The 14,528-nt window shown below is 40.8% G+C and overlaps 1 protein-coding gene across 2 annotated transcripts in view; it reads right to left on the bottom strand.

Annotated features, from left to right (window-relative positions):
- Positions 1-8,374, bottom strand: part of SOX5 (SRY-box transcription factor 5) — a 604,370-nt gene extending 595,996 nt beyond the window's left edge. For both annotated transcript variants that reach the window (XM_014256070.2, XM_014256071.2), the window contains exon 1: positions 8,263-8,374. The gene's annotated coding sequence lies outside the window, so the exon portion shown is untranslated. The remainder of the gene's footprint in view (positions 1-8,262) is intronic.
- Positions 8,375-14,528: the final 6,154 nt, after the last annotated feature.

Here is a 14,528-nt window from a genome sequence, read left to right as displayed (position 1 = left end):
GAAATTCGAATAAAATGTTGAGAAAATTATTCTTCAGATAAAAGTATCCAAGCAAAACGAACAGATGTGTTACCTTCATTAAATGCAGTTCATCATTCTCAGTATCCCTCTGTTCCCAAATCTACAGCGTGGAGAACGGGGATGTGAGAGACTGTTTCAGTTTTTTACTTTGGATATCATGCACCCTATGAAGCACCACAAGGTGAAAGGTCTTCTTTGTGGGAGGAACACATAACCTGAGAGGCTTTGTGGCCCCTTTTAATGATGTGCTCCAGAAGTTCCAGGGTTGCAAACACCCATCACCTTTTTCTATCATCTTGGAATACCTTAAAGCCTCAATGCTTGTGATCATACGAAAGTCTCAGTTTCTTTTTTCAAAGTGCTGAATTTTACTGTTGAGAGTTAAAGAGTCTGAACTATAAAGACTGAGAGCTAGTGCTAATAAAAAGGAAATCAGAATCTATTACTTTTAAAACCCCACAATGCATAACGGTTCTGACGTTCTAACCAGGGATGGACAGAAACTCTATGTAGATGGTTTTGGACAAAGGACAGAAAGAACACCAGGAGAAAAAAAGTGTAAAATAATCTCAGTTAACTGCAAAGTCTGGAATTCCTGTGATGAACTAAATCAGAAGTAAAATCCTATAAGCTTTCCAAGTGTAAAATGGAATAACAATACAGTAGATAACCCAGCGAAATGCTTTAAAACCTACCCATTCAAACCACTTTTTCTATAGGATAATCATTAATAATCTCAACCCAGTACGTGAGAAGCCTTGAATTGAAACCTGGTGTAGAGGTGCTCTTTTAGGCCAGACACTACCATGGAGGTACAGATATTAGTTCTCTTTCCATCCCTTATGAGTCCAGTTAATGTACACTGCTAGTGTACTGCTATGTACCCTAGTACCTATTTATACAGCTGTTCATTGAAGAAAAAAAATCATTTAGATGTTTATGCTTAAAATAATTTAGAAATACAAAGATACATATTTCAAGTATTAAATAAAAGTGCTAGGAACTTCCTAAGAATTTTGCTAAACAGTAGGAAGCAAGTTCTTTATTTTCCACATCATAAGGCTAATAACACTAACAAAACCCCTGCTCTTTGCACTACTGCAAATTTTACAATATGAATTTAGATTGCTGAAAAGAAAAACAAATGGAGCAGAACTGCTGAATGCTCTGGAAATCCCAGGGTTGTACAAGCAGCGCTGGGGCCTGAACTGGAATGGACTAAAGGGCATATTCTACTCACTTTCCAGAAGCAGCTTCCAGAGCATCAAAAGTGGAAATGAATTTGCATTTGCTCAAATGTAAATGATATTCATGAGAATAAAAGGAAATCTCAGAAGTTAGGCTTATATATGGCATATTCATGAATCTGAAAGGGGTATTTAGATGTCTTGATTTTTTGAGCTTTGTTTACATTCCTGTTCTGTTGATTTGTAATGGCTAAAATACCTTCTCACTGGTCCCAAATGTTGATGTCCAGCCAGTGAGAGGGACCAACAATGCCTCATAACCATTTGGCAGAGACCAAGCTAACAATCTCTGATGCATAGATTAATTTGGGGTTTATGCTGGAGCTTTTAGGGTGCAGCAAGGAGGAAAAGGTACAGCAGAGAAGTGCCAGAGCTGCCACAATAGTTGCGGAGGAGAGGGAATATGGGAGGGCAAAGAAGGAAACCTCAAGATTCAAGGAAGGTTATAAGAAAAAATTCCAGCACAGACCTGAGGAAAAATCTGGATCTCAGCCTCATACCTTCTGTCTTTCTTTCTTTTCATACATGTCCCATGTATGCAGCAGTCAAGATGGAAAGGTAGCTTTGCTCCACAGGACATAAAATCCCCTGGCAATGCATCCAGAAACATTTGCTCTCAGAGATTATATTCCCTCTACAATGATTACTCTTACTTCACATTATTACACTCAACACACACTATTACTACGCTACACAGAGAAGAGTACTCCACTCCATCACATCTCACCCAAAAGAAATAATAAATATCTCTATGCATCAGAATTAAAAATCATGAATGTTAATCTCAGAATGTAAGAAAAAGAAACAAGTAACAGCAATGGCATGCTGCAAAATACATGTAATTACAAATTTACAATTCTCAGTTCACTTATTAAAAAATTCTCATGAAAAACTGGTCATCTCTTTTGAACAGAAAGACAGTAAAATGTCTGTATTTTGAGTGTTACTCTTCTGAGAGCTCAAAAGACAGTTCTGGACCAAAGGACAGCATGTTTCCACTTTGCCTGGGCCACAGCAAAATCCTTGCTAACTCTCTGCTATATCATCAGGGCATGCTGTATGCACGCTGCCTAAAGGTAGCTTTGAAGACCTAGTGGAAAAAAAGTAAATATAAACAATCCTTAAGATTTAAAATTCATTTTATACCAACTATTTTCCTCCTGACTGTACTTTGCCAAAACATTCTCCTGTGTTAAGTCTATGATGGGAAAAAAAGCATTTCAATCTTATGTGATATCAAGACTTTTTGAAGTGTTTTGATAAGCACTGGCTTTTAATCAAGTATTACAACATTTGCAAAGAACTTGACGTAGTAAGTCACTTATATCCCTTGTGCATACAATGTATATTTAGTCTCAAGGCACCACTCCAGCCCAGTGCGAGCCAGGCTCCCGAGACAAGGACATCAGCATCCCAGCAGCTTTTTTGTAACCTGTACAACATTGTAGCACTTCCCTGAAAAAGGAAATGGATGAATGGCTGGCATTACTCTTGTCTTCCTGAACACACAGAGGGTTCCCCAAGTGAAAGGGATCCCGGATTTTGCCCATCCGGTGTTTTCATGTGCAAGTTCTAGAGACTAGAAATATTATCATGGTCCCCAAAATGGAAGACACTTCACAAAAGCCATCCCTTAACCAATTCTGCACGAGGAAGATAATCCTCATACCTCCCTGTCTTCCTTCCACTGCAATTTGGCCCCAAAAGAAATCCCATTTTCTTGCAAGAGCAGCATTTCCAACAGGACTATTCTCTGCTGGCAGTGGGGGGGTTGCTGAAGGAGTAAATCCAGATAGACAGTTCCCACAGAGGAATTTAAGGAGCACCATTTCCCATGGGGAAACTAAGGCAGAGGTGTATAAGGAACATGTCTGGGCCACTCTGTGGATCAGTGTAAAGCCGAGATCAGACCCATCACCATGATGTACTGGCAGCTGAGAAAAAGAAAGTAGAGGAGCTTCAATGCTTTAGATGACAGGAAGAGAATTAATTTTCTGATGTGGTGTTTTGTTGATTCTTTCGTCTTGTCATGTACAGCAGAAATAATGTTCGTAGGATTAGAGTAAACTCACAGCAAAAGACTCTTATGATTATTAAGCATCTCAGCTTCAATTTTATGTTTTATCACCTGCCAACCTTGCACATCAAAAATGATTTTTGTGTGTATTTGAAACACAAAATTTACAAAATATCAGCCTGGAATTTAAAACACTTCTTAAACATGTTAGAAAAGTAAGTTTAAAATGTCACTGAAGCTACAAAGAGGAAAAAGCTGTCCATTGCTCTTATGCAATAATTAATTTTCATCAGGGTCCTTATTATGCCTTAGTTTTTATAGAGCAACAAAACATAACTGTATGCTATTGTTTAAACATTTGCTGCTTATGCCAGAACAGTAAAGGCTGGAAATAAGTGTAAAGGATAATACACAAAATGTAGCTAAATGTATTCTATATTATGGATCCATAATACAGAATGCAAATGATTCTGACTAAGCATTCACAGGAGACAGTCTTTAGGGTGCATGCTGTGAATGTATATTATGAATAATGCATAAAACTTGGCTAAATCTTAATGAGTCCATTGACATCCTATGGGGTCCAGAGGAGCCTTAGATCCCAAAGCATGTCAGTGGCATATTATTCTCCTCCCCCACTTCATTTAAAAAAATACTTTCTTAAAACAAAGGAAATTAAAACACAAAAGAAAAAGCCCTTAGCTCTGATTTAACTCCCATATGATGGCAAATGCAGAGTCACAAACTCTGACTTCCTTCACTCTGTTGTGCCTCGATGTTCCACATTAAACCAGGGCACTCTATGCCCTTTCTGTAGGGCTGCATCAGGTGCAGGACAGAAGTTACACCTAATTCCCAAATTAATACACTCAAGGGCTTCTCCACACACAAAAGGAAGAGAATAAAAGGTGACAAGCACCCTATTATATTTTTTATCTATTCTCCTTCCCTAATTCCCAGATTCTTTAAGCCAAATAATTAATGCAGAAGGAGACAGCAGGTAATATGGGGGAAAAGGCATCCCATTTACCAGCTAGAGCTACTCCAAAGAAGCAAGTTCACATGCTAAAGGACATTGGCAATGGGTGCAGTCATGAGGACAAAGAACTTGACCAAAGAGAAGCGCCTGCTATTTACAGTTTCTAAGTACAAAAACACAGTAAGAAAAAAATTTTCCACCTCCTGAGTGAAACTGTAAGGTTGTACCATTTGATCTGAGTGTACGAGTATACCATATTCTCTGGGGAAAAAAAAGCCTTGGCATCAAGCCCCAGTTCCACTCAGAAGTGTGAAGATAGTTTTTGTGTGTCATGTGCTTGGAAATAAATGAGTGGATTTTTCCTATAGCATAAATACGAATAAGTTCCTGATTATTTAGGGTTACGAGTCCTCAAATTGGTCGAATTGGTAATTAATTCATTCTTGCAAAACCCGTGAGCGATGGTTAAGTCCTTAACGTCCTTAAACACAAGAAAACCGAGGAACAAAAGGTCAAGAGACTTCCCCAGCGTGGCAGAGCATGGCAGAGGCAGAGTGGGACGGTGCTCGTGCTCCCCGTGCCCTGCCCCACACTCACCCCTGCACTTGGCTGGGCCAATGCTGCTCTCCTTAAGGACCACTCGGGTGCTCAGCCAGGCCACCTGGGCAAGGCCAACACAACATCACCTGGGGCAGGGCTCAAACCAATGGAATATGGAAATAATAATAATGGAAACTAGATCCCACTGGGCCTGGCCTGGCTGTGCCCTCGCTATTCCCACAGCACTGCAGCCAGCACACACACACACACACAGACACACACACACACACACACACAGAGACACACACACACACACACACAGACACACTCCTGCACCCCAAATACTCACTGTACATCCAGCCTGCACTGCCTGGGCACTGCCCAGCACTCCAAGACTGAGCTGCACCCGGGGCTGGGCAGGATTCTTTCTCTCTCCCCCATCCCCAGTCAGACCCCAGGTGTCTACACGCATGGGGGCTGACAGATCAGGTGGGCATTTTTCTCTCCATCCAGATTTCAGCACCTGAACCTGCCAGACCAGAGCAGCAAGAACCCTGGGAATCCCTTCCCTCTAGAGACTGAGATGGCAGAATGGCTTCCTCAGGAATTGCCCTCCTGTCCAAAGCAGGGATCAGGGAGAGGAAAAGGAGGGAGGCATGGTTTGGGACAAATTTGATATAACCAAGTTTTGCAAAAGTGAGAAGGAAAAATAGAAACTGCCTGGAAATTCAGAAACATGAGTGTTTTGTAGGTTTTGTTAAAACCTTCCTTCTCCTCCCTCATGTGCTTCCAATAAAAAAATCAATAGCAAGGAGAGAGAAACTCTCTGGGGTGTTCAGCAAGCATTTTTGACTTAAAAAAAAAAACAAGTTTAACCTAGCTTTTGGTTTCCTTTTTCCATCTTCTTACAACAACAACAAAATATCCAAACATGATTTATTTAAGTGAAAACATTCAACAGAAAGATCCTTGGGCAGAGTAAGTGATGGAAACAGCTCCACTGGATCTACAGCAGAATATGGCACCAAACTGCACGGAGAGAGCAGGGACACACGTGTGCTGATCTTTGAGTATGGCTGCCTGTGTATTTAAGCATGAATACACAATCTCATTTTACACTATAAAAATATCCTTTTCTTTTGATGACAGGTGAATTTTTGTGCTGTTATAAAATATACCAAACTTTCTTCTTGTCGGGATGTAAATTTGGCCCCAATATGAAAACGCATATCTTTACACACACATGTATATATTCTAACCAAATGCAAGGGCCAGACTTTCACATGAACAATACTGTGAAAGTATTTTACCTCTGCAACCCATCCTCCTACTATTTATACTTACTGCTACAGATATCAGCAATTGTTTCTTGCCTCTTCACCCCTCCTGGACACCATGGGAGTAACAGAGAAAGGAGTCTCTTGGTAGCACTTTCATTCCCAGCAGGAAGCTCAAGTGTTTGTGATATCCATTTTGATACAAAACCTAAATTAGGCCTCTGGAAATAGGTAATGCATAAAAAGAAGCATTTTTGTGCCACAAGATTATTATTATAGGTTACTGTTAACCCTTGGGAGATGGAGGTGAGTCCTGCAGCTCCCCACTGGTTTGAATATTTGCTGAGAAATCACAAGCACTACCTAAGCAGATATTTCAGGTGTGCCTCATGCTAAAGAGAACGGTCCTGTTGACCCATCATATTCTGATAGCCAGTTTGAGAGCAAAGCATTGTGAGTTAAACAAAAAGGATCAGCACAGCATGCACATGCTGCAACTCTCCTGGGCTAAGGGAAGATTTAAAAGGGGCTGGATACAAGGGAAACTGTGGAATTACAAATGCAGAGTTAAAAAAAAATAAAAACAAAAAAATTTTATTTGGGAGCCAAATCATCTTTTGCCTCATGGCCCCCTAAAATTCTTCCTTATGGCAAAGTTTCCACTGGGTCTCAATCTAGCGAAAAGAAACACAATATTCAAAAAGGGAAAATATAAATCCAACCTTTAAATATTTTGTAGTTTTCAAGCTTCAGATCACTGCAAATTAAAGTTTCAGGGTTGGAAGTCTGTGTGATTTAACCCTTCACAACTGCAAATCATAAAGCTATACAAATCATAAATTAATTTATTTTCTTCAGAACCACCATCACCCCTGAAGTTTGGAGAACTGGTCAATAATTTGCCAATAATTCAGTGAACCAGGCAATTTTGCACTAAAGCTACACCACCTCCTGTTGTGATACAAGTTGGCCTAGCATTACTCATTGCTTGACTTACTCCCTTAGCAAAATGAGCCACACAGAAAATTCAATCTGTATCTGCCTACACAATTAATTCAAGTTCATCTTATCCTAAGCATTTCTCTTTCCATCAAACATGCAGACTTCAAAGGGCTATAAACTGTGATCTTAAACGCAAAACCAACTGCATGTCGGTAAGTTTTCACTAAATATAAATAAATATTTTAGTAAACTATGGTTGCTACTTGTTAAGCCTGGGAAAAATGGAGCCTTGCTGTAATCTAGAAGACAAATTGGATCTCAGAGCCTCACACATCCTCCCATTTAAATCCCTGTGCCTTGTATACCTGCAGGAATAACACAGGAGAAGCATTCCAATAACTTCATGTACTAGCAAGGCAGGCTGCAGTTCTCCTAATAAATTTAAGCTTTATAGCTCCTTCACTCCAAAAGCCACATTCTTAGCGATTCCTAGACATTGAAGGGGAAGTCCTGTGGAAGCAGTGTTATTTCACAGACCATTCTGACTATTGCACTGGTGACCAGAGCACACAAATCTTTGCACCCCTGTGTGGGCAGACATTCATAAAAATACCCTCCTATCAACAGAACAGTTCACATGAGCTACAACTCACTACGAAGAAGAACAAGCTTTATGTTTGGCCTAGAGATTTTTCCTACAGCCATGGAAAGGCACAGGGAGGAAGCCAGAAGTCCTAGCTGCTCCTTTTCCACTCCACCATTAGGTTTCCCTTAACTTTTCCTAGACAGCCCTCTTTGCTCTAGCAGCTCTGACATCTGCACATTGCATTTGCCCTGTTGTGCAAGCAGAACTATTTCCTCAGAGATAAACAGAGATCACCAAGCCCACAACGCCTGACACAAACAGAGCACAGATCCAAGCTTCCTTGGGTAGCCTAGATCCATCCTTTTCACTTGCAAATGTAAAGCAAACTTGGCAAGACCCAAAGGGGAAAAGAAGGAAATTATCTTAGTAAAGAAATGGGAACGAAAAATCCCCCTCCCTCTCGCAAGCCACACTTTTTTGAACAGCTATTTGAATCATCCCTGCTTCTAGACAGTCCCACTTCTTCAGCAATGGAAAAGCAATACAATTGTCCTGTCATTTGATCCCCCCAAACATTCTGTAATTTAATGGGAGCAGGCTCCTCACTGGGCTCTCAGACAGAAGTTTGCCCGCATGCCTTTCAAAGTACGTACCTGATTTTGCCTTTGTCTGCTAAGCTCCTTTTGCAGCTGCATTCCCAGGAAAATGTTTCTGTACCCACTTTCCCCTGTCGTTTCTACAGCCTGCTCAGAGATGGATTCATTGCTGGGTTTCGGCAGTCACGCTTCTTCCTCAATTGATGCTTCCTTTCATTTATTCTGAAGTTTCCAATGTAAAACAAACAGGAATACCACCTTTCTGAAATTACTACTACTGTCCTCCAATGCAACATTAACAAGAGGCAATATTCTCCAAAGCTATGAAGCATATACTGCCCTAAATTACATTGCAGTTGCTGCCCTGAGCTTACACATTTTTGAATAGGAAGGCTCCCAGGGATCTCTCTCTCTGTTCTGACTGCATTTACTGCTTTAAAATATTTTTAACCCAGACACTGAAGTGCCAGCCTAGCAGCCCTTCATGCTAATCCTAGCCTGGGTGGCTGTTCTTAAGGGAAAGCATTCAAAAATTGTAGCAGTGCATCAACTTTGACCCTTTTCACTTAAAACATGAGACTTCTCTTTTTTTTTTAGGGGAAAAAAAAATTAGATTCCAGAGGGAATCGCTGAACTCTGACCTGCTTAAAATTAGTTTTGTTTTAGTGCCTGTGTGGTGACTCAACAGGCCAATTTTCCAGACACTCAAGACTTCTCTGCTCCTGAAGATTCCAGTTCAAGTCCTGGACTCAATGCCTGGGGTCGGATCAGAACACTTTGTTCCAAGGCTTCAAGCAGTGAATTCCCAGATCACCGTACCCTTGCCAGACGCTGGCATGCTTGGTAATAAGTAAGACTGCAACCAAGCTAATTATATATATATATTTTTTTTAAATCTGTGAAGAGTTTTGCTTGCAATACATATGTTAGACCAAAAGAATTTCCCCTCAAAATTCGGCAGTCAAGAAATGTTTATATGGCTCTGATAAACATTTCATGATAAGCTGGATTCTTTCAGGGGGGAGGGGGAAGATGTGTACTTTGGTCTTAATAGTGCAGCAAATAATTCTCAAATAGGGTCTGGTTGAGTGTATCCATCTCACTGGGAATAACTGATTTCATTTTTTTAAATCTGTCACAGGCATTACAAACACTAAATGAGTCACCATAGACTCCTGTGCTGCAAAAAAATAGAATCACAACACTTCATTTGCTCTTCAACAGGACTTCAAGTGTAGTGCCTGGTATCAAAAAGCCTTGTCAGTTAACAAATTAAAAAATCCCAGGAAATGACACCCCAACACAATCTCTGAAAAAATTACTTCCTGCAGAAGTTTAACACCACCCAGCAAGGCAAAGCTCATCTAGGAACTGTAATTTTCCTCAGTCTCAATATAATTTTTCAATTTAATCTTATCATTAATGCTCTAGCATATACTTCCTATCTTTCATCAAAGGATCCCAAATGATTTGCCAAACAGCCTCAGAAATCTCCTGTAAAGCGAGTGAGCACTATTATCTCCATTTATAACTACTGAGGAATTAAAGCAGAAAAGATGCTTAGAAACTTTGGCCATGAGGCAAGAAGAGCCAGATCCAGAGACAGAACCTAGGTGCTGGTCCATATTAAATGGCATCTGTTACATTTCCATCCCTGTTTCACAGCGATTATGGGAAGGAAAGCTATGCCAATTCCTGTAATCACTTATTTGACAGGTGCTAACCCAACGAACATGAAGGCAATTTATACACTGTGCCCTAATCTGCCTGCATTTGATCATGTATGAACACAGCACTAGTACTTGCCCCAATGTAATTCTGTGTTTTTCCAAGTAAGAATGTAGCTTTCTTCCTTTTTCGGCAAGAAAGCAAGGCACTAAAAGACAGAGTTTTAACACGCAGTCATCAATATGCTCTTCTTACAAATACAAATGTAAAACAGTAATAACACAAACAATGATGCACACTGCACTGTATCAACAGCATGACTGTCTCCTGCCCAGAAAGCCTTCCTCCAGCCTAGACAAGACACCTCCCACGACAGACAGGCTTGGCCTTGCACCCCAGGAGACACTGTCAGGACAGCCAAAGGGAAGAGAAATTCTGTGACAACAGACAGGGACTCTGGTTTGTCAGCATCCTCCACATATCTAAACTCAAGATCTGCCTGCCCCTGGTGATCACAGGGCCTTAAAAATACACCCAATGAGGGTAAAAGTTTTGAACCTGCCCCACTGGAAGCCAAGCTGCTGAGCCATGGCAAAGAGCAGTGTCAAATGTGAAGTGACTGGTGCATGGTGGTCCCTGTCAGATGGCCAAGTCATGGTTTCTCTGCCTGAGGGGACCTCCCACAGAACCACCACGGCGTCCCCTCCAATGAACCTGGTCCCACAAACTCCCACCATGCCTCCTCTGAGGAGAACTGTCACTGGATTGAATCAATGTGAGCTAACTAGGTTATTCATCACCTGCAAAAAAAAAAAAAAAGAAAAAAAAAAAAAAAGATGATGCTCAGAGCTTTTTGGATACAATGGTAAAGTGAAGAAGGCTTTCTTCACCGCCTACGCAGCCTGGGCTCAACTCTGCAAAACAAATTTGAGCCGCAGTCAGACTCAATGTCAGACTTTTGCCAGCTGAGCTCCCTCTCACTTCCTCAGTTTCAGGTCATCTGAATACCTTGACAACCTGTGAGGATAAATCAAGCACAGAAGGTGTTTAGGAACTAAACACACATGTCAGGTGTTTCTACAAAACCTACACAAAGTTTTATCGAAGCATCCGAAATTCCAAATCCTTAGCAAATATATCACACATTTTGGAAACGGTGAGCAGAGACTTGAAACACAGCCTCACTGGTTATAAAAAATGAAAGGAGACAGAGTAAAGCTGGGAGGAAAGCAAGAGAGAATGCACATTTTTTTGCTCTGGAGGACAGATCAGCTGCATGAAGCTTATCCTCACTGGGGTAGGCTCTTTGAACAGCTCTAATCTTAAAGCATATTAAACAACACATTAATAGAGGTAATCACTGATCTGTCGATCCCCATGCCAGAAAAGAACTGCTGGGACTCACTGGTCAGGCTTCCTGCCTGACGGAAGGACCTCACCCAGATATTCCCTTTAACCTCTGGTACAGGAAAAACCAGGAGCCAGGCACAGACCCTGCTGGTCCTCACCTTGCATCAAGAGCATTAGAAACTGAATATTCCCACTGCCTGTCCATCCCCCCTCAGCCACACCAGCTTGGGACCAACGTGACCACAGAGCAGTGAAGAGACCCATGGCCATAAACCATTCCCACAGCCAACATCTGGTTGTGTCACCAGATCCATCCCACTGTATGTTACATGAAAACTGTTCATGTCATTGATGGTTTTTAAGAAATTATTGGCTTTTTAATTTTCCTCAGCACCAGTAAAATTAAAGCTCACATTCAGCAAAGGACTTGAAGCATTTGCCAGATTTAAGCACTAGAGGAGACCTGCTGGCTACAGTAGGACTAAAGTTCTTAAAGCCAGGCACATTCAGAACCACATCAGGGCCAAAATCCCTGAACAGCCATTCAAAATACATCCAAGGCTTGAGCTTTGCTTCTGAAAACTTTATTCTCACTTTACATATAGTCAAAACCTGACAAGAGCTCACTGTCGGATTATGCAGGAAATCTGCAAGTTTCACCAAGGTGTGATTTTATGCTTTTTCACACATTATTGTATCATGCTGCGCCAGAACACTAACGTATGCACAGTTTTAAAATAACTTGCATTATTACAGCCCAGCACAGCAAACGGCACTGAGAAGCCAACACACAGACCTCCAGAGACTTGCTCCTCAGTGACTTGCAAACTGATAAGGGGGTCACAATTCCTTTCTTATGGGGGGGAATTTAAAAAAAGGGAAAAAAAAAAAAAAAAAAAAAAAAGGAGAAACAATCCAAACCAAACTCAGCATTTCAAAACCTCTTCCCCCATTTCTCTCTCTTTCAAATGAAACTGTCAATTTTCAGATTTGTCTTTGGTCATGTCAGGGTGGGAAAATGGGATTTAATAACATTTAACTGACTTGCTATCAAGAAGGAAACATATTTTTCTTCTTTCAAATTTGAAACCGACACTTTCTCTTTTTTTTTTTTCTGTTGGCCTACTTTCTTTTAAGTTGCTTTTCAATTATTTATGAAAATGCAATAATGCATTACTTTGCTGTGCAAATGTTTAGAAGAAGGAGATAGTGTCTTTCAAGGGAAAAAACCCCATACATGGCCATAGAGGTTTATTTAGAAGTGCATTGCAGGTGACACTTTATAAAAAACAATACGCTTTCATTTGCCTCCAAACACACATCCCCATTTTCTTTACACTGTGTGTTTGAGTTAATACAAAGAAGTCCACAGCTCCACAGAAAAAACCCCACTCATTGCTCTTCTGAGCTGGAGCTGTAACAAACAAAAGCTCTACATGGGAAACTGTACAAGGGGCTGAACCAAAGCCTATTAGGACACTGAAAAGACTCCACACTTTCTGAACAGCCTGAGAGGGCAAATCCTTGTCCTGCTAAATAAAGGAAACTGGGAAAAACACTCAACTGTTCAGTCAGGGGTTTTTTTGTTGTTTGTGTTTTTTTTTAGTTTTTTGCTTCTTTCTTACTTGAAACAGCTGGATTTGGAAACAGCTGTGTTCCAAGCCCACGGAACATCACTGAACACAAACTGCTGAACTTCTTTCTGCACTTTTCAAAATCCCATGTGGATGCACACTTAAGTGGCTAACTACAGGCTCACAACCTCAAGGTTTTAGCATTAATAGACTAAAACAAATAGCAAATTCTGCCTTGACAGCAGCAGGTACAAAACCAGGCCCATAATGGTCCCATCCCATCTCTCAGGCTCTGCTCTCTCATGCAGTTTTGGCCACATAAGGTGACTTGTCCCTGTCACTGTCAGTGGGAAGATAAAAGTTCTTTCTTTGTGACACTTTCTGCAGGAAACTCCTCTTCATTGACAGAGGGAGCCATGAAGTATCAGCTTTACAAAGATTTTACTGATCTGGTATATCAAACCAGGAAAAAAAGACCAAAAAGCATCATAAAATGAACACAGATGTTCTTAACAAGAACATAACACAAACTGAAATATAATCAGAGAAATACAACCTATTAAAAGCAACCTTAACAAACCCTAAAACAACCCTAAATAACTCTAAACAAACCTCCATCCTGAAGGTTTTCAAGCCTCAACTATACGAAACCATGACTGTCCCAATCTACTGCTGGCACTGACCTTTCCCATGCAGGTGGCATCCCATGGTCCCACCTGACCAACGTCCCCAGTGATACGAAAGAAAACAAAACTGTAGAAGGACTTAGAGAACCCAGCCTCTGCTACTGTTATTAAAAATTTACAAAGTCCTCAGTGCCACTCCTTAAAACCGGAATCCATGTAAATCCTGCAGTCACTGGAGGTCCTGGAAGACACCTCTCACACTTGTTGCAGTTCCTTCAGGTTTTCAGAACAATGTTTAACAACACAGGTAACTTAGGAAATTAACTTTTTTCTTTTCCACTTTGTTAGAATGACTTAGGCACCCAAATCACCCTGAAGGTCAGTGGGGCGCGGTCTGCAAGGTCTTAAAAATGGGATTTAGCCACATTGAAATATCATTTATCTAACTCTGCACTTCTATAAACTCATATTTTGCTTAATTTAAGTAACTACATTACATTTCTAAAGCTAAGCTTACATTTAAATCCTGTTCTTAAACAGGGCCATAAAGCACACCGCTACAACTCACACTCAGGTGTTGAGATAAAAATAATTAGACAACTTCACAGTCATACCAGTACATATTTTCCTTTTTCTTATATGTAAAACCACAGAATTTAAAACTAAGTGAAGTAAGAAGAAAAATATCACATTCTTAAAGCCTTTTACTATTGTGCAACAGCATTTTTCTTCCATCTTGCCTCTTGCAGCTACTTCTTTATGCTGTGTTTCCATGCATGGCAGAGGTGCTTGAGTCTGCAACTGCTGCTATTCACACCATGGGACCCATGCCTTTACCTCCAATATTCTTTAAGGATTAGAATCTGTTGGTTTCTCCATTTTCTACCCCATTTCAGCTTGTTATTTCTCACTAGGAGCCACTTTCTGAGCCAGCACAGTACATGAGTTATTAAAAGAACAGTGGGACATCTGCAGAAGGTGCAAGAAGGTGCTTCCCTCCCCTCCACTGCTCTCATTCAAAGACCACGTCTGATACAGAGTGAGATACTGGTCTAATGGCATCTTGTGACTGGGGTAGGAGGCAAGCACCCACGTCAAGTACCCA

This window comes from Pseudopodoces humilis, chromosome 5, assembly GCF_049639895.1.
Source record: "Pseudopodoces humilis isolate 2021_Gansu_Grassland_sample_001 chromosome 5, ASM4963989v1, whole genome shotgun sequence".
Taxonomy (NCBI): domain Eukaryota; kingdom Metazoa; phylum Chordata; class Aves; order Passeriformes; family Paridae; genus Pseudopodoces; species Pseudopodoces humilis.
The sequence above is the reverse complement of the archived record's forward strand: the minus strand, read 5'-3'. Positions and strand labels throughout refer to the sequence as shown.